Source organism: Scyliorhinus canicula, chromosome 2, assembly GCF_902713615.1.
Source record: "Scyliorhinus canicula chromosome 2, sScyCan1.1, whole genome shotgun sequence".
Taxonomy (NCBI): domain Eukaryota; kingdom Metazoa; phylum Chordata; class Chondrichthyes; order Carcharhiniformes; family Scyliorhinidae; genus Scyliorhinus; species Scyliorhinus canicula.
In genome coordinates this window covers 43,618,555-43,639,616 of record NC_052147.1, presented here as the reverse complement: position 1 = coordinate 43,639,616, position 21,062 = coordinate 43,618,555, and positions in this window count along the sequence as shown.

Sequence of the window (21,062 nt, the reverse complement as noted above, 5' to 3'; positions counted from 1 at the left end):
CTCGCTACTTTGTATGCTTTTTCTTTAGTCTGTAAGCTGACCTTGACTTCCCTCGTCAGCCATGGATGTCTTGTCCTCCCCTTAGCATGTTTCCTCCTCCTTGGGATGAATTTCTGTTGTGCCTTGTGAATAACCCCAAAAAACTCCTGCCACTGCTGTTCCCCTGTCTTCCCTGCTAGGCTCCTTTTCCAAACAACTCTGGCCAGCTCCTCCCTCATGTCTTTGTAGTTACTTTTATTTAATTGTAATACTGTTACATCTGATTGCAGCTTCTCCCTCTCAAACTGCAGGGTAAATTCTATCATATTGTTGTCACTGCTCCTTAAGGGTTCCTTCACTTTAAGTTCACTAATCAAGTCTGCCTCATTACACATCACCAAATCCAGAATTGCCTGTTCTCTAGTAGGCTCTGTCACAAGCTGCTCCAAAAAGCATCTCTTAGACATTCCACAAATTCCTTTTCTTGGGATCCACTACCAACCTGATTTTCCCAGTCCTCCTGCGTATTGAAGTCCCCGATGATTATTGTAATATTGCCTTTTTTGTACATGCCTTTTCAATCTCCTGATTTAGCCCCAAATCCTGACTACTGCTAGGAGGCCTGTGCATAACTCCCATCAGGGCCTTTTTACCTTTGCGATTCCTCAACTCTACCCACAGAGATTCTATGCCTTCTGATCTTATATCGCTCCTTGCTATCGATTTAACTTAATTCCTTACGAACAATGCAACCCTGCCCCCTTTGCCCATCTGCCTGTCCTTTCGATAGGCTACATATCCTTGGATATTTAGATCCCAGCCCTGATCCCCTTGCAGCCCCGTCTCTGTGATGCCTACATCGTACCTGCCAATTTCAATGGCGCAACTAGCTCATTTACCTTGTTCTGTATTCTGCACCCATTTAGGTACAACACCCTCAATCCTGCATTGACCAACTCCCTGTTCCCACTTGTCACCTTTTTTGCTCAGCCTGAGGGTGATGTTGTTCTTTTATTTTGGTTCTCTATTTCCCCTTCAGTTATTACGCCTTCTAAGCTCACATTCTGGTCATTACAAATCTCCTTAAATGTCTGCCACTGATCTCTACTATCCTACCTTTTAACCTATTTCCCACGTTCATTTTGGCTAATTCTGCCTTAATACCCTTATAATTACCTTTATTTAGGTTAAAACACTAGTCTCAGATCCACACTTCTCCCCTTCAAACTGAAAGTGAAATTCTATCATGTCATGATTGCTGTTGCCTAGAAGCTCCTTTATCATGAGATTATTGATTATCCTGTTTCATTGTACATTACCAGGTCTGTGGTCAGCTCTAAAAGGTACTGCCCTAAAGAAATAGTCCAAAATACTCTAACAAACTCATTTTCCAGAGCAGTCATTTTCAAACCCAGGGTCACAACCCACGGGTGGATAGTGGGCAGGTGTCAGGAGGGTCATGTAGCCATGAGTAGCAGCATTCCCGATCATGGAGCCATGTGTTGTGGCATTCCCAATCGTGGGACGTAGTGCCCAACAGTACAAAATCCCGACCTTGACTGGCTTTCAGAATGCCGGCCATTCTGCGCCTCCATGCCGCCTCAGCATTGCAAAGGCCCAGAACCCAGCAGGGCAGAACGGCTCCTACTGATGCAGCATGCTGACACAGGAGCAGATTTTTTTTTAATCCGCTGGGGTTTTCCTGTCTGGAGCGGTGGCATAACCCAGGTCCCTGGCGCTGTGAAGCAACAGTGCTCACCACTGTGCTACATGGGGTTTCACGAAGTTCAGGAGGCGTGGGTCGCAAAGTTCGGCCGGCGTGGGATGTGAATGTCAGCCGACATGGCTTGAGCAGGTCAATCGGTGTGAGCCACGAAGGTTGGCTGCCGTGGGTCTCGAAGGATGGCTGGTTGGTGAAAATGGATCCCGGGCAAAAAAGTTTGAAAAAACACTGTGCTACAGGGCCTTTGAAAATCTGATTCGTCAAATCTCCGTGCAACTTGAAGTGATTCATGATTACTGCAGCATCTTTCGTACATGACATATTTATTTATTCCTGTAGACTCTACAGTGTAAATATTGTTTTGAAACTACTCCTACAAATGACCTCTTACCTTTACTATTTTGTACCGCTCCTCAAACTGATCCTAATTGTCATTCATTGACTTATTTAAGGAGCATTAAGGTGCCAGCAGAGGGGGATAGGGGAGTGTAATGTTCTTGTCGGATGGCCTGATTTATATAACAAGAACACTTGTAGCTAAAGCTATAAACAATTTATTAACATTAACTGTGGGTAAACTTTGAGTTGTATCTTGTAGGTGAATGGTAGCGTACCAAAAGTTGTGAACATCTCGCTAAATTTGCTGATAATGTTCTCAGAATTCTTGGAGTGTTGATCCAATCCTTTGTGGATGCTATATACCAACTGCATGAGACTTAATTATTCACAGGACTGATCACATAATAATGAATCCAAGCCCTCAGATACAATACAGAATGGGACAGAATAAACTGTGTTCTTCACCACCACACTCAGGTCACAAGCACCATAACATTTAATACTTGAACCATTATAATCTCACAGAGATATTTTGTTATTTCTTCTAATTGGCTGAATTTTTAGATTTTTTTTACATCAGTCATTCTGATTAAATTGGCTTTGGCACCAGTGTCTAACTTCAATTGATCACTGTACCATTCACTTCAAGTGATAGCAGCCATTTGCCCTCATAAACGCATTTATTTTAAATGGAGTATCAGTTTGCATTTTTTTAAGTGCTGGAGAATTTGATTTTGATTTGATTTATTGTGACATGTACCGAAGTACAGTGAAAAGTATTTTCCTGCAGCCGAGGGAACATACACAGTACGTACATAGTAAACAAAAGAATAATCAACGGAGAACATTGACAAAAAAATATTCTTTTCTGTTATTACTCCACCAAAACGATGATGTTTCATCACTGGAGACTGTGTCTTCTACTGTGCTGACTGATCTGGGGTTGAGCTTAGAGTTACAATTTTGAGCAAAGTGATTCTTTTCTTTGCATCTGGAACAAAACTTGCCAACCGTTGGACACTGCCTTAATTTGTGCCTTTGACCATATCTTTAACACAGAAATACTTGGTCCTGTTTGTTGGTGTGTGAGGAACTGCAGGAACTTTCCTGCCTTTTTTTGGAAGTTTCCTGCCTTTTTGGGAAAAGGGCGGCAACCGGAGTGTTTCCTCCAAGAAAACGCTACCATTATTGAGAAACACTTTAGAATACTGTGCTGCTAGCTCCGGAGCCTGATAAATCTGAACTGTTTATTCCAAAGACAGTTCCGATTCCCTCAGCAACCGTTCCCTTAGCTTAATTTCATTCACAGCAAACACAACCTGGTCCCGAATCATGGAATATTCCACCACAGAAAAATTACAGGATTTAGCTTTTAACTTTAAGTCAGTGAGAAAATCATTTATGTACTTGTCTTGTCTGTAAATGTGCTCTAAAATAATAATAATAATCTTTATTGTCACAAGTAGGCTTGCATTAACACTGCAATTATGTTACTGTGATAAGTCCCAAGTCGCCACATTCCGGCACCTGTTCGGGTACACAGAGGGAGAATTCAGAATGTCCAATTCACCAAACAGCACGTCTTTCAGGACTTGTGGGAGGAAACCAGAGCACTCGGAGGAAACCCACGCAGACACAGGGCAAACGTGCTGACTCCACACAGACACTGACCCAAGCCGTGAATCTAACCTGGAACCCTGGTGCGGTGAAGCAACAGTGCTAACCACTATGCTACCGTGCCACCCAAAGCATAGCATACATAAATTTCATTATTTCTGGGGGTGCAATGTGCATCAAGTCTTTGAATTACTTTGTTAAAATTTTTACTATCCTCATCGTTTGCAAATGTAAATATATTAAGCACAGCAATTGCTTCAGGCCCTGCCGTTGTTAGAGCATCGCTACCTTACTCCAATCTTATTGATCTCCTAAATTTACTGCAGTAAGAAACAGATTAAATTGCTGTTTAAACACACGCCAGTTGCTGTCCACATTACCATGAAATCTGAGACTAATTGGTGGCTTCAACGACTCCATGTTGTTAATTCTGGCAGTCTGCAAAATCTTCAAATCTCTGTGGACCTCGTGGCAGGCTGATAGTTTTTTCTCAGTTTAACACCATTCATCCCTGGTACCATGTAATGTTTTTGTTACATGGCCTGATTTATATTAAAAGAACACTTGTAACTAAAGCGAGAAATGATTTATTAACATTAACTGTGGGTAAACTAAATAGAGGACAACAGATGAATAACAGTATGATTATGCACAAGCAACCTCTCACTTCCGGCTCTCCAATCCGTCTGCGGTCACTTGACTCTAACATTCACTCATATACTAATGAGACTGCTAGTGGTCAGTCAGTGAATCACAAATGGTACAGCAACTTCAGGGAAGAGGAAATTGTGCAGTCATCTGATTTATGCGGCTCTTGCAAAAATGGTGGCTTGCTGTTTGGTTCTCTTTTGAAATGCATTGAACAGAGTGAAGGTGCTGTGCTGGATTCCCGGCTTGGATCACTGTCTGTTTGGAGTCTGCATGTTCTTCATATGTCTGCGTGGGTTTCCTCCGGGTGCTCCAGTTTTCTCCCACAAGTCCTGAAAGACGTGCGTGTTAGGTGAATTGGACATTTTGAATTCTCCCTCAGTGTACCCGAACAGGCGCTGGAATGTGTCGACTCAGGGATTTTCACAGTAACTTCATTGCAGTGTTAATGTAAGCCTACTTAAGATTATTATTATTGCTGTGCAGTAAATATCCACAAGATGCCCCACAGAAAGTTGAGTCTTGTCCATTTCATTTAAGTAACCTTTTTACAGTATGTTAAGTGTTTATCACCACCAATTAAATTCTCTGACAATAGAAATTCATGAATTGTCTTGAGAACATTAGATTTAGAAGTTTAGAGGAGATGTGAGGGGAAACCTTTTCACCCAGGTGGTGATAGGAGTCTGAAACTCACTACCTGAAAGGCTGGTGAAGGCAGAGATCCACACAACATGTAAGAAGTATTTAGATCTGCGTTTGCGATGCCAAAGCATACAAGTGTTATGACGCAGGGTTTAGAAAACTCCAAAGAATATCATGGAGTTCACCTGACCAACAAGTGTTTAATGATTTTGGTTACAATGCGCACAAAAGCCTGCCTTTCAGGTGTTATTCAACAGAGTTTTTGGGCACATTTAATCAAAAAAACAAGATTTATTCTAAGAATTTAGTTAACATTTTTATAAACACACACAGTAACAATTATTATCAACTACAAACATAAAGACTCCACACAGCTACAGTAATCTATGTATACCCTTAATGAATTCCCCCTTAACTGTTCCAATTCAATAACACAATTCCATAAACCAAAAACCCCTTTTTACCAAAACAGCAGGTAACTATAATCATTGGGTTTCTTCCTTGGAATAACTCTTTAAAATCGAAAATAGAGAGACAGGCCAAAATACTTATCTGTCTGAGTCTACAGCAGCCAGATGTGAAAACGAAAGTAAAAATTCACAGAGCCACAAACCAGGCTCCAAAACTCAAGGCGAAAGTAAAAACTCATAGAGCCACAGCCCAGCTCCACCCACACAATTACATCACTGAATCCATGTGATAAGACAAAACATTTTCTTAAAGGGACACTCCCATGACACAAGGCAATGGGACTAGTGCTGGAAAATGGAATTAGAATACTTAGGTGGTTGTTTTTTATTCGGCGCTGACACAATGGGCCGAAGGACCTTTTCTGTGCTGCAGACCTCGATGATCTGTAACATATTACAGGGGCTGGTTTAGCACACTGGGCTAAATATCTGGCTTTTAAAGCAGACCAAGGCAGGCCAACAGCACAGTTCAATTCCCGCCTCCCCGAACAGGCGCCGGAATGTGGTGACTAGGGGCTTTTCACAGTAACTTCATTGAAGCCTACTTGTGACAATAAGCGATTTTCATTTCATTTTTTATTTCATTGAAGAGCGAGAATAGGGCTACCGAAATCTGCTGCATTATGAAATACTGTACACAGCCCTGTCAGCATCACAGGGGCCGAGGTGGAGATGGTTAATAGCTTAAAATTCCTAGGGGTGAACATCACCAAAAATCTGTCCTAGTCCACCCACGTCGACACTACCACCAAGAAAGCACAACAGCGCCCATACTTCCTCAGAAAACTAAGGAAGTTCGGCATTTCCACATGAACTCTTACCAACTTTTACAGATGTACCACAGAAAGCATCCTATATGGCTGCTTGGTATGGCAACTGCTCGGCCCAAGACCGCACGAAACTTCAGAGAACGTGAACACAGCCCAGTCCATCACACGAACCTGCCTCCCATCCATTGACTCCATTTACACCTCCCGCTGCCTTGGGAAAGTGGGCAGCATAATCAAAGACCCCTCCCACCCAGCTTACTCACTCTTCCAACTTCTTTCATCGGGCAAGAGATACAAAAGTCTGAGAACACACAAACAGATTCAAAAACAGCTTCTTCCCCACTGTTACCAGACTCCTAAATGACCCTCTTCTGGACTGACCTGATTAATACTACACTCCTGTATGCTTCACCTGATGCCAGTGATTATGTATTTACATTGTGTACCTTGTGTTGCTCTATTATGTATTTTTTTTCTTTTATTTTCATGCACTTAATGATCTGTTTGAGCTGCTCGCAGAAAAATATTTTACACTGTACCTTGGTACACATGACAATGAACAAGTCCAAATACATTTTGGTTTTTTTATGCAAGTGCCTTGTTTTCATGTCTTTGTTTTCAAACAGAACTGCTCTTTATTCTGCTATTAACACATACTCTGGACACTGCTTTGTTTATTTACCACAACAATTACCACTCCCATTGTCAAACCCACCACATATCTACCTTCCTTCAGTTCCAAAGAAATAATTCTCCTCAATACATGAGCCTGTTTCTATCTCCACAACTGCTGCCAGACATGTTGGGCTGGATTCTCCGATTGCCGATGCTGAAATCGTGATCGGCGATCGGCCGGAGAATCCCCGTTCCCGACCAAATTGGAGGCAGTGCACTTTCGTGATGCTCCACCCCCTCCACCGCTCCACGTATCGACGGTCTCAGGAAATTGCCAGAGGCCTGTCCCCCGATGCTCCGCCCCTGATCAGCCGAGATCCCAACGGCATCAGTCGCATGTGGTCCCGTCAGGAACCTGGCGTGGTCTCAGTCCAGAGAATTCAGTCCAGCGCTGCCACAGTCGGGGGACGGCCGATCCACGGGCAGGGTGGAACTTTATTAGGGGGTGGCTGCACTGTGGAGGGGGTGATCCGGGACGCACGAGCCGACCGAAGGGGGGGGAACCATTTGGTGGGCCAGGTCCGCGAGAAGCCGGCGCCATGTAGCACGGCACGACCTCTGCAGGCCGCCGCTGTGCGCATGTGTGGCCACAGATCTGACAATTCTCCGGGCCATATCGGCAGCTGGAGCCGGGTGGTCTCCTTTGCTGGCATGCTACCCACAGCAAAACAGGGAATCAGTGGCTGTTTTACGCCATTTTGTCTGTCATAAGTTCCCATGCTGGCGTGGGGACATAGCTCCAGAATCGGGGAAACAAGCCCGTTGAGTTTGTCCAGCATGTTTTATTTTTATGACAGAAATCATGGGCTTTATTTTCACTCCCCTCTCCTCTCCACGCCACCTCTCCCTCCAACCATGAAAAGCAGTGCTACTGAGTGGTTACCGGTTTTCTAGGTTGGATTTTCTTGTCTCGATGCAAGAAAACCATGTCCATTTGACAGAAATGGAGGTGAGTGAGTCCCACTTGTAGTGGTCCCACACCCATTATTGTCACTACCTATTTTGATCAGTGCAGAGTAAAGGTGTGGATCATAATCCCTACGTAGCACTCCCACCCTTTGATTGTCAACTCACACACCTGTTTTCCTGCTCTTCAGCTTGAACAAATCACTGAGCTCTTTCAACAACTTCGAAGATTTTCACTTATTCCGCTCTGGAATTTATATATATAGCTGTAAAATTGAGTTATGAATGCTTAGATGAGTTGCCAATCTCCACTAATGAATCCAGCTCAGCAGGGTTTGTTGATACTGCTGTCAAAGGGAGAATGAGATTATTTATCTTGATGTTTTATGACACTGAAGAGGATTGTGTCTTTTGAAGTGTTTTATGAAAGAATGTTACTTTTATAGAATTTACAGTGAAAAGGAGGTCATTGGGCCCACCAAGTCTGCACCGGCCCTTGGAAAGAGCACCCTACCTAAGCCCATATCTCCCCACCCTATCCCCACACCTTCACCCTATCCCCGTAACCCCACCTAACAATTTTTGGACACCAAGGGAATTTAGCATGGCCAATCCACCTAACTTGCACATTTTTGGACTGTGGAAGGAAACCAGAGCACCCGGAGGAAACCCACACACACACAGGGAGAACATGCAGACTCCGTACAGACAGTGACCCAAGCCAGGAATCGAACCTGGAACCCTAGAGCTGTGAAGCAATTGTGCCAACCACTGTGCAACTGTGCTGCCCAATCTTGACAATTTCATGAGCATCTCAAAGAATTCCCAATGAGGGCTCAAGAGTTCTGTACGTTGTGGATATTGGATGAGTGGGCAGGAGGTAGTGAGGAAGTATGGGGCTGGGTAACTGGGCATGGAGAGATGATGAGGTATGGTATTGGTGAGTGTACATAGGGTTGATGGGATGCAGGAGTTGGGTAGGGTGCATGGGCGGTGCGGAATTATGTGGGTGGTTGAGTAGACATGGGAGGAGAATTGGGTTGGGCAAGTTAGCGTGGCAAGTGAGGGCATATGGGGTGATGGACTGTGTGTGGATAAGTGAGCATTGGGGGGTGAAAGGATGCGGGGTGAGTAATTAGTGAAAGAGGCAGACCTTGTAACCCGGCTGCCTGGGCATCTGCCTGGCACTTTTTCAGTATCTGCTCTGCTTTAGGAGGCAATGACCCTGACACCAGCCCATCCCTGACTCTGAGAGAGGAAAATATGATGGGTGGGCATGATGACTCAGAACGCATGTTTTTGAAAATTGTCCAACTCCTGATTCCCGTCTCAAAGGGGGAAATCTGGCCTCCTGTCTGTCCCAGCCCAGGAGATTTTCCTGTATGAGGTGGGCAGCTGATCTAATTATGAACACCCACTTAAGGCAATTAAAGTAATATAAACTATAATTTTCCAGTTGGCCTCCACATTCCTGCAGGCAGCTTAGTCCAATATGTCTGCCTGGATGTGTTCTTCCAGCAGTAGGCAAGGAATGTAATGCTCCACACAGGCCTGCCTGCCTGAGTGCAGTATCAGCTGCAGACTTCTGTGTGGAGGTGATATGCCCTCTAATCCTTCATTTCACTGTCTCACAAACTCACAAATGAACCAAAGGCCAGTAATTTCACTTGTGAAAAGTGCCCAGTCTACCTTAAATTATCATGAACAAACAACATATGTTTTGTAAAAAATTGAACGACAATTCCAACCTGTAACTATGCAGTGGTTACATGTTCTACCATACAATTGAGCAACATTGGTTGGAATCTTACCAGAATTTGGCAAAGTGTCAGACTTGGACTGGAAACTGGCTTGCTGTTCTCCAGTTGCACAGACCGGTTTTCTCTACAGATCTTGAGCCTCTTTAAAGAAAAAGAAAAGACTGGTAGTGGTTCACGCCACCACTCTAGCAGGGTGGGGCCTGATAGAGCCAGCAACTAATTCCACAGAGATCAGGGTTGCGCCCCAATCAGCATTGAAACTTAACAGCCCCCAGCTCCCATCATGAAGGTATCAGGGGTTCTACCCCTGCCCACCCCCGACAATCATCGCCGATATTCCCATCCCACTTCACCCCGACATCATTGCCGGCATTCTCCCCATCACCACCAACGTATCGCTGGCACTTTCCCCCCCCCCCGCAGTGTCTACTCTTGCACCCCCCCCCCCCCCCGCCTCCACCACACATAAATGAACCCCCCCCCCCTCCATGGGGTTCCCACTCGGGCATACCACCAGTACTGGCCCCGAGCCCAGGTTGAGCCAACCTGTATCAGGGCAGTGTCAGGGGCAGATCCAATCCTCCTGGGCGCTATACTTAGCTCTGTGTCCCCAGTGGGATCCCCTTGTTGACTGCTCCTCGTTTGGCCAAACCAGTTTTAACCCTCACCAAATTGATTATGAATATTTTGCGAGGGGGGATCCGACCCCGTTAATAATAATTTATTTAATTAAAATCTATTTCAACGTGGTTTCCGCCCTTTAGGGGCATGAACCTCATGGCATCGCCGGCAAGGGATGGGAAAAATCAGGAAATGCGATCCCTCTGGAGAGAATTGCTTTTTCCAATTCTCTATGATTTTGTGCACACATCACTGATCCCATGCTCAAAATCGCCGCCATTGTGTATATATTTCAGTACGAGTGCAAGGCCAGCTCCGGAGACCGTGGGCTGGATTCTCCGATTCTGAGGCTATGTCCCCATGCCGGCATGGGAACGGTGGCATTTTACGACTGAAAATCCGGCGTAAAACGGCCACCGATTCTCCGTTTGGTTGGGGCTAGCATGCAGGACAGACCCAACCTGAAAAATAATATCCCCCCTTTAGCTGGCTTGTGAACCATGGATCACCCCCCAACAATGACCCCAGCCCCTGGCAAAGTCCCCCATGCCCTTGGATCGACCCTCCCCCAACTGTGCCAGCGCTGGACTGAATCCACAGCCAATGGGAACTCGGCTGGTCGGGGATGGAGCATCAGGGGGGTGGGCCTCAGGCAACGTCCTGAGGTGGTCAATATGGCGCACGGCACACACTGCTTTGGAGGGGGCGGAGCATCGCGAAAGTGGTGCCGCCCCCGATTTGGTCGGAATCGGGTATTCACCGGCCGATCGCCGAATGCGTCGACAACCGAAGAATCCATGCCCCTTAAGTCCCAACAATTAGCTGATTGAATCAAACAGAATGTTTTTTGGTTCTTCCAAGTAGGCAGGGTACAGGCTGCACACAACCAGCCCCCACTTCCAAAACCCCAAATAAAATCTCCACTGTTAGCTGTGCGATTGGGCAACACCTGCTGAACAATCCTGAAGATGTTAACAGTTACACTAACAACCAAACAATCAAGTTCTGTATGTGGCTCATTTATGCTTGCTAGAAGTGGCATACGTTCATACACAGGTACCCATCCTTTAGGTGGAAAAAGGAATATCTTCAAGCCTTGCACCGTTTTTGAATTACCCAGAAGCTTGGGAAGCCAATAGTTCCTTATTGCTTTCCCAATTGCAATGCCTTGGCCAATCAGAGTTGACCAAAAAATAATCAGGTACCATTTTTCCTGCAGTATATATTGTTGTGACTGTTTGAAATTTGGCATTCTTGTATTTGTTTTTAGGAGTGCAAGATAAAGGTTTTGGCAATGTGTCTCTCTTTCCAAAGATGTGCAGGTCAATTGGCCATGATAAATATTGTAGAAAGAGGCAAAGACTCCAGGCTGACAGGGTACAACTCACTTCATTCCACACTAGTCACAACAATCACTCCTCTCCAGTCCCCTCAGGTTCTCCTTCTCCGAACTGCTTCCAGGTCAGGGTTTAGGTTCTGTGGGGAGCTCCTCCAATTGGGAGGAAGCTCCGCCCTCTAGTTACTTGAGTAGCTCATACTCTAAGGTACGTACAGGCTGTGTTTTTCTGAGATCCAACTGCTTCTGGCTGTAACTTTGCTTCTGGACCTGGTGTGTTATTCTGTATGCTGGCTGCATTCTCCGGACTTTGAATCTGGACTTGAGCAAGGGAGAATGGTGCTACAACCAGTTGGATAGAGGTTAAGCGGGGCCTGTTGCTGCTGCCAGATGCTTGCAGGGGAGAGCGAGGAGAGAGCTTGCAGTTGCCATGCCTGGGACTCATACTTTTTACTGACTGGCTTTTGGTTTATTGGCTGGGAGTGGAGCACGGGGTGGATTTTGGCTGGCCTGTTGCCAGGCTGAAAGTGGAGGAGAACAGAATCAGTTTTACAGTTTTATACTGGATGCTGTCTGGAGACCGGATGCTGGAACTGTGAGAGCAGAAGGGCGCTGGTCCAATAGACTATGTGTACTGTTTTTACTGACATTTGTTTTGTTTTATTGTTGAGGGATTTAAAGGTTATTGTTGTAATTTTGTTGTTTTTTAAAATTGTGCTTAATGGGTGGGTGCTCACCAGTTGCGGCCCTCCTGCTTCTGTGCCCTCGGGGTCCCTCCTGGTGCGAGTGAGGGGGGTGTGTTCTCACTCTCTCTCTTTCATTCTCTCTCTCTCTCCTATCTCTTTCTCTCTCTTTCTCTCTCTCTTTCTCTCTCTCATTCTCTATCTCCTCTCTCTCTCTCTCTCTCTCCTCTCTCCTTCTCTCTCTCTCTCCTTCTCTCTCACTCCTCACTCTCTCTCTCCTTCTAGTGAAGAGATTGCCAGGGAAGAGATTGCTGAGTCTTTGGCTTTGATTTTTATGTCACCATTGGCTACAGGAATAGTGCCAGAGGACTGAAGCATTTGGAGTATTGCGTACAGTTCTGGTCGCCTCATTATAGGAAGGACGTGGAAGCTTTGGAACGGGTGCAGAGGAGATTTACCAGGATGTTGCCTGGTATGGAGGGAAAATCTTATGAGGAAAGGCTGATGGACTTGAGGTTGTTCTCGTTAGAGAGAAGAAGGTTAAGAGGTGACTTAATAGAGGCATACAAAATGATCAGAGGGTTAGATAGGGTGGACAGTGAGAGCCTTCTCCCGCGGATGGAGGTGGCTAGCACGAGGGGACATAGCCTTAAATTGAGGGATAATAGATATAGGACAGAGGTCAGAGGTAGGTTTTTTAAGCAAAGAGTGGTGAGGCCGTGGAATGCCCTACCTGCAACAGTAGTGAACTCGCCAACATTGAGGGCATTTAAAAGTTTATTGGATAAGCATATGGATGATAATGGCATAGTGTCGGTTAGATGGCCTTTAATTTTTGACTTCCCATGTCGGTGCAACATTGTGGGCCGAAGGGCCTGTACTGCGCTGTATCGTTCTATGTTCTATGTTCTATGTTCTCTCTCTCTCCTCTTTCTCTCTCCCCTTCTCACTCTCTCTCTCTCCTTCTCACTCTCTCCTTAACCGTGCACTGCTGGTCCTTTTCCGGTGGACTGTGCTGCTTGCTGATGCCTCTCCACCAACGTGGGATTGTTGATGGGGGCGGGGGAGTTGAAGGTGGGGGGGGGGGGGGGGGGCATGCGGTGGCTTGAGTGTTGGCAGCTTTGCTTTCTTTGTTGGGTTTCTTGTGGTTGCTCTGTATTTTGACTTTTCTTTTGGTAAAGGGATCTCTTTCTTCTCTCTCTGGCCGGGATTCTCTAAAAACGCGGCTAAGTGTTGACACAAGCTTAAACCGGAGTGTTTCACGCTGGTGTCAATGGGCCTCTTGGCCCAGCGATTCTGTAGTCCACAGGAGGACAGCATGGCGTCGGAGTGTTCTGCGCTGCTCCAGTTGCCGTGCACATCAATTGCTCGCCGAGGGTCCGCGCCTGCAACATGGAGGAGTCACACAGTGGGCCGGGGCGGAAGAAGATAGGCCCTCCCCAGATCGCACACGCCTGCCGATCAGGCCCCCGACCTGGCTGTCGTGGAGCCTCCCCAGAGACTGACTCCCCCCGCCCCTGACCAGGACAGCCACCGCAGCCGCGACGCCGAGCTCCCGCCGTGGAACCATACATGAACCACGCCTGCAGGAACTCGACTGGTCGACCGCGGAGAATTGCCGCGGGTCATCTTTCAACGACCCCTTACCGGCGCCGTGTCGACTGCGCGTGCAACTGTTGACGATTTTCTGGTCGTCGGAGAATCCTTTCCTGATCGCGGGTCTGAGGTCCCATTCTCCGCCCCTGTGCCGAGCACCATTTCTGAGCGGAGGCTTGGAGAATTCTGGCCTCTCTCTCTCTCTCTCTCACACTCTCTTCTGCCATGCCCCGTATCGGTGTGTCATTTTCTGGTGGTCTGCGCTGCTCATTTGGGCACCTTTCCACCGATTTGGGGCTACCGTTGGGGAGGGGGCGGGGGTGCGAAGTAGCAGTATGCTCGCTTTGTAACTGGTAGTTTGTTTGAAGGAACTATTTTCGATTGAATTGTGTCTCCTCTTGGGGGGGAGGTGTGTTTTCTCTCTCACTCTCGCACCTGCCAGCCAGTCTATTCTTGAATTGTCAATAAACGTAAAATATTTGGAGGAGGGGAAGCGGGTGCTATACAAGTTCTGTCGCTGTAGGGTGTCATTAAACCACCCCCTCCCCTTGAAATTCCGGAGAAATGTTCATATGCTCAGACGAAGGGTTTTGTGGCCTTTTGGATTGTGGGCGGAGTGCCAGGGCTGGTATAGCCGGGCCCGGGAGGCGTGTATTGTACCGGGAAAGGCCGCTTCCGCAATGAACGTCGTAGCTGACATGGCCTAGCTGGTAAGGTCGCTGGTAAAATCGGTGCCAGCGTATCATCGCCGGGCGGTCCAATGACCCTATCGGAATCCGTTTACGCCGTCTCTAGCCAGGTCCATGGTGCCACGGGCCCCCGGCATCTTGATGTTCAACAGGAGGCAGACCGGGCGGGAGGAGTCCAGGGCGGGTGGGTCCCGGGCGGGTGGGTCCCATGTTCTTCTCTGGGCTCGGGGCTCCTCCTTGGCCATATGGGGGATGGAGTCCGGCTCCTGCGTGGGGCCTCCAGGCTGTGTGCCTGTGGTTCATCAGATGAAGTTAGTGATTCCAAACAAAACTGTTGGACCTTAACCTGGTGTTGTAAGATTTATTACTGTGCCCACCCCTGACCAACGCTGGCATCTCCACATCATGCTTAAATAATAACACGACAGCACTTAGAAAATAATTATGTGAAGCACTTTAGTACGTTTCTCTGAATCACCCCTCACCCCATGGTTTCCCCTCTTCATCTGTTCCTGGATGAGCTCCTGGCACTCTCAATGTTGCACACAGCAGCTGCTGGGCCACAAATAAAAAAGACGTTGAACAACAGGGGACCCAATGCTTACAGAGCAAGAATGTGAAATGTAATAACATTTCTAATGTCATGTAATACAGGTGTCACATGATTGGACATTACATCGTCAGGTGTCATATGTTCAGAACATCACAGAATCAAACCTCTCAAGAATATTTGCAACCAAAGTTGACAGCCCAAGTTTGGAAATTAAAGTTTAATGATGTTACCATAGTGAAATATGACTTTGTTTTTATATAGTTAGGCCATCTTATAATCTAAAAATGATTAGGTTGTCTTGTGAAGTCGCTCCCTTGTATCGAGCTGGTATTTAGATAGTGACTCCAATAATGCAGAAATAAGGACAATCAATGCAGCTGCCCACAGATGGTCTTCTGCTTGAGCCATGCAGCATGACCCCAATTGAGCTGAGAAATGTTTAGGTTTTGATTTTGGCAGTGAGCTTAATTGGCAGTTTCACATTCATCTTTTATTTGCTAGCTACGCTTGCCAATGACAATTAGAACTGCTTATACTTCCAAACTCAGGAATACAGCCATAGTTTTGGCTTGTTTTGAACCAGCCTCTCACACTTCAATAACAAGTCAAACACTTGAAGGGCAAGAAAGGGGGCAGCACGGTAGCATGGTGGTTAGCATAAATGCTTCACAGCTCCAGGGTCCCAGGTTCGATTCCCGGCTGGGTCACTGTCTGTGTGGAGTCTGCACGTCCTCCCCGTGTGTGCGTGGGTTTCCTCCGGGTGCTCCGGTTTCCTCCCACAGTCCAAAGATGTGCAGGTTAGGTGGATTGGCCATGCTAAATTGCCCGTAGGGTCCTAAAAAGTAAAGTTAAGGGGGGGTTGTTGGGTTACGGGTATAGGGTGGATACGTGGGTTTGAGTAGGGTGATCATTGCTCGGCACAACATCGAGGGCCGAAGGGCCTGTTCTGTGCTGTACTGTTCTATGTTCTATGTTCTAAATGTTTTAGACGGATTTGAGTGGATTGATGGACATAGGCCTTTTGTTGAAACCTGAAGGTTAAGTATTAGATTTCTGTTCAAAAATAGAAAAATATAAATCATCAGGTACTTAGAATCTGCATTGTGTCCAAATTATGGCTGTATATTATTGATCTTATTGTTTTTTAATAAACATTTTATTGAGGTATTTTTGATATAGTAACAACAACCAAATAAACAATATACATGAAACCATAAACATAGTGCAAAAGCCATTTACCTCTCGTACAGGTCCCACCCTTATTGACCCCCTACTCTAATCTAAACTACTCCCCCCCCCCCCCCCCCCCCCACCCACCCCCCTCCCCCACCCCCGTCTGCTGACGATTAATTTCCCGCAACAAAGTCGACGAACGGTTGCCACCTCCGGGTGAACCCTAACAGTGACCCTCTCTAGGTGAACTTGATTTTCTCCAGACAGAGAAAGCTAGCCATGCCCGATAGCCAGGTCTCCGTCTTCGGGGGTTTCGCGTCCCTCCAAGCTAATAATATCCGTCTCCGTGCTACCAGGGAAGCAAAGGCCAGAACGTCTACCTCTTTCTCCTCCTGGGTTCCCGGGTCTTCTGACACCCTGAAAATCGCCACCTCTGGACTCAGCGCCACCCTTGTTTTTAATACCGTGGACATGACGTCCGCAAACCCCTGCCAAAATCCCCTAAGCTTTGGCCATGTCCAAAACATGTGGACATGGTTCGCCGGTCCTCCCACACATTTTGCGCACCTGTCCTCTACCCCAAAGAATCTGATCATCCGGGCCACTGTCATGTGAGCCCGGTGAACAACCTTAAATTGTATCAGGCTGAACCTTGCACATATTGTGGATGCGTTGACTCTAATCAATGGGTCTGCCCATAGACCATCCTCTATCTCAACTCCCAGCTCCTCCTCCCACTTGCACTTCAGCTCCTTGGTCTGCGTCTCCTCCGACCCCATAAGCTCCTTATAAATGCCCGAGACGCTCCCTTCTCCTACCCACCCTCTGGAAACTACCCTGCCCTGAATCCCCCGTGGCGGTAGGAGAGGGAAGGTTGACACCTGTTTACAAAGGAAGTCCCGCACCTGCAGATACCTGAATTCATTTCCACTCGCCTACCCAAACATTTCCTCCAACGCCATCATACTCGGGAAGCTCCCCTCTATGAACATATCCCCCATCCTCTCAATCCCTGCTCTCCGCCATGACTGGAACCCCCCCGTCCATACTCCCCTGGGCAAACCGGTAATTATCACATTGGGGCCCAGACCGATGCTCCCACTGCTCCCACATGCCGCTTCCACTGGCCCCAAACTCTCAGAGCCGCCATCACCACTGGATTGGTGGGCAACCATGCCGGTGGGAACAGCAGAGGCGCAGTTACCAATGCCCCCAAACTGGTGCCCTTACATGAAGCCGCCTCCATGTGCACCCATGCTGACCCTTCCCCCACCACCCACTTCCTGATCATGGCTAGATTAGCTGCCCAGTAATAGTTGCTAAAATTTGGCAGTGCCAGCCCGACCTCTCCCCGACTCCGCTCAAGCATTACCTTCCTTACCTGCGGGGTCTTGCCCACCCAGACGAAGCCCATGATCATTCTGTTGACCCGCTTAAAAAAGGACCGCTGAATAAAGATGGGGAGACACTGAAATACAAATAGGAATCTTGGGAGGACTGTCATCTCCACCGTTTTCACCCTCCCAGCCAGAGACAACGGAAGCGCGTCACATCTCCAAAAATCGTCCTTCATTTGGTCCACCAGTCGGGCCAGATTTAATTCATGCAGCCGGTCCCATTCCCGTGCCACTTGGATGTCGAGATACCTAAAGCTTCCCTCTACTAACCTAAACATCAGCTCTCCCAGTCGCCTCTCCTGTATCCTCGCCTGGACCACAAACATCTCACTCTTTCCCATATTAAGTTTATACCCCGAAAACCGGCCAAATTCCCCTAGAGTCCTCATGATTTCTTCCATCCCCTCTATTGGGTCCGAAACATACAGAAGCAGGTCATCCGCATAGAGCAAAGCCCTGTGCTCTTTCACCCCACCCCCCCCCCCCCCCCCCCCCCCCCCCCCCCTCCACCAACACCATGGACCAGTCCTCTCCAGCCCCTCGAGGCTCTCAGAGCAATTGCCAACGGTTCTACAGCCAGCGCAAACAACAGTGGGGAGAGGGGGCATCCCTGTCTCGTCCCCCAGTGCAATCTAAAATAGCCCGATGTTGTCCTATTCATCCGTACACTTGCCACAGGAGCCTGATACAATAACCTGACCCAGTCAATAAAGCCCCACCCGAATCCAAGCCGTCCCAGTATCTCCCACAGATAGTCCAATTCTACCTGATCAAAAGCCTTTTCTGCATCCATTGCGATCACTATCTCCACCTCCCTACCTTCCGGGGGCATCATGATCACATTTAACAGCCTTCTTTCATTGGCCACCAACTTCCTGCCCTCAACAAACCCTGTCTGGTCCTCCCCAATAATGTCCGGAACACAATTCTCAATCCTGGGGGACAAGATTTTGGCCACCAACTTGGCATCTACATTCAACAGGGAGATTGGCCTGTAGGACCCACAAAGCTCCGGCTTGTTCCGCTTAAGAATCAGCAAAATCATTGCCTGTGACATTGTTGGGGCCAACACCCCTCTTTCCCTTGCCTCATTGAATATCCTCAACAACACCGGCCCAAATATCCCCGAGAATGTGTTATAAAACTCCAATGGGTACCCGTCTGGACCTGGGGCCTTACCCGCCTGCATGGCCTTCAAGCCCTCCACTATCTCTTCGAGCCCGATTGGGGCCCCCAGCCCTTCTATCCTCTCCCCATCCATCTTTAGGAAATTCAGCCCCTCCAAGAAGTGCCTCATCCCCTCCAGCCCCATAAGGGGTTCCGACCTGTACAGACTGCTGTCGAAGTCCCTAAATGCCTTATTCACCCCTACTGAATCACCAACTAGGTTCCCATCTCCGTCCTTTACTTTGCCTATCTCCCTAGCTGCCTCCCTCTTCCTCAGCTGCTGTGCAAACATTCTGCTGGCCTTATCTCCATGTTCATAGATCGCCCCCCTCGCCTTTCTCAGCTGCTCCACCCTGTGGTCAGCAAGATAAACTCCACCTGTAACCTCCGCCATTCCCTTAAAATCCCTGCCTCTGGGGTCTCCGCATACCTCCTATCAATCTGTAGTATCTCCTTTACCAGTCGGTACATCTCTACTCTGTCCACCTTCTCCCTATGGACCCGGATCAAGATCAGCTCCCCCCGATCACCGCCTTCAGTGCTTCCCACACCACCGCTGCTGAAATTTCCCCGTGTCATTGACCTGCAGGTAGCTCTGAATACATTTCCTCAGCCGCTCGCACACCCCTTCATGCGCCAAAAGTCCCACATCCAACCTCCAGTGCGGGCGCTGGTTATTGTCTTTACTAACCTGCAGGTCAACCCAGTGCAGAGCATGGTCTGAGATTGTAATCGCCAAGTTCCCCGTGTCCACCACCCCAACCAGCAAGGCCCTGCTCAAAATAATGAAATAAATCTGGGAATACACATTATGCACGTGTGAGTAGAAGGAGAACTCCTTCACCCTCGGCTGCACAAATCTCCATGGCTCCACCCCCCCATCAGCTCCATGAACCCTTTTAGTTCCTTTGCCATTGCTGGCACCCTGCCCGTTCTCGAGATTGACCGGTGCAGGCCAGGGTCCATAACTGTGTTGAAGTTCCCTCCCATGACCAACCTGTGCGAGTCCAGGTCCGGTATCTTCCCCAGCATCCTCTTTATAAACTCCACAGCATCCCAATTTGGCGCATACAGATTTACTAATACCACCTGCAACCCCTCTAGCTTCCCACTGACCATAATGTACCGACCTCCCACGTCCGCGACTATTCTACCCGCCTCAAACACCACCCACTTATTGATCAGGATCGCGACCCCTCTAGTCTTTGAATCTAGTCCCGACTGAAAGACCTGACTAGCCCAGCCTTTCCTCAGTCTAACCTGGTCCGTTACTCTAAGGTGCATCTTCTGCAACATTACCACATTTTGACCGGCCCATTTAACCCTTGAACACTCCAGGTGATCAGTCTAGTTGAGGGCCCCCCCCCCCTCTGCCGTTCAGCCATCCCCCTTTTTAGGCCCGCCTCCAGCCCATGCTCCACGCTTCCATCGGTCCATCCCCAGGCAGCCCTCGCCCCCAACCTCCTCTCTGACCCTCTGTCCAAGTCCCTGCCCCCCAGTAACAACACCCTGTAACCCAACCCCATTACTAAACCAACATATGCACACACCCCACTGCGTTTCCGAAAGCTAGCTCACCCAGCTAGCTTGGTGGCCCCCACCCCCGGCACAAGATATTCTCCCACCTATTGTTTCTCCCTCTCATACAAACAAACCCCAACATCAAACAATCCCCGCACAATTACCCAACAGCAAAACACCAAGATCAAATCAAGCACACCTCCATCCCCCAACAGTGCAAATGAAAACCTTAACTCACTTAACTCTACTGCTGGTTCCAAATCAATGCAAACAGCATCACAAACATCTTCCATGAAACACAAAATGAGAAACGTTTTACAAAAACAGAGAAACAAAAAGAAAACCAAAAATAGGAACGTTGCAGCCAAGTTCAAAAGTTCTCAATCCATCACCAGCCCTTTCTTTTTCACAAAGTCCAACGCGTCCTCAGGCGACTCGAAGTAGAAGTGCTGATCCTCATGCGTGACCCAGAGACGGGCTGGGTATAACAGTCCAAACTTCACCTTTTTCTTAAAAAGGATTGACCTGATCTGGTTGAAGCCTGCTCTCTTCCTGGCCACCTCTACACTCTGGTCCTGGTAAACCCGCAGGATTCTATTGACCCATTTACAGCTCCGTGTCTGCTTGGCCCACTGTAGAATGCGCTCCTTATCCGAGAACCTGTGGAATCTCACCACCATTGCCCTCAGGGGGGGTCTCCCATTCGCGGTTTCCTCGCGAGTGCTCTGTGAGCCCTATCCACCTGCAAGAGTGGGAGAATGCCCCATCCTCCAGCAGCTTCTCAAACATGTGTG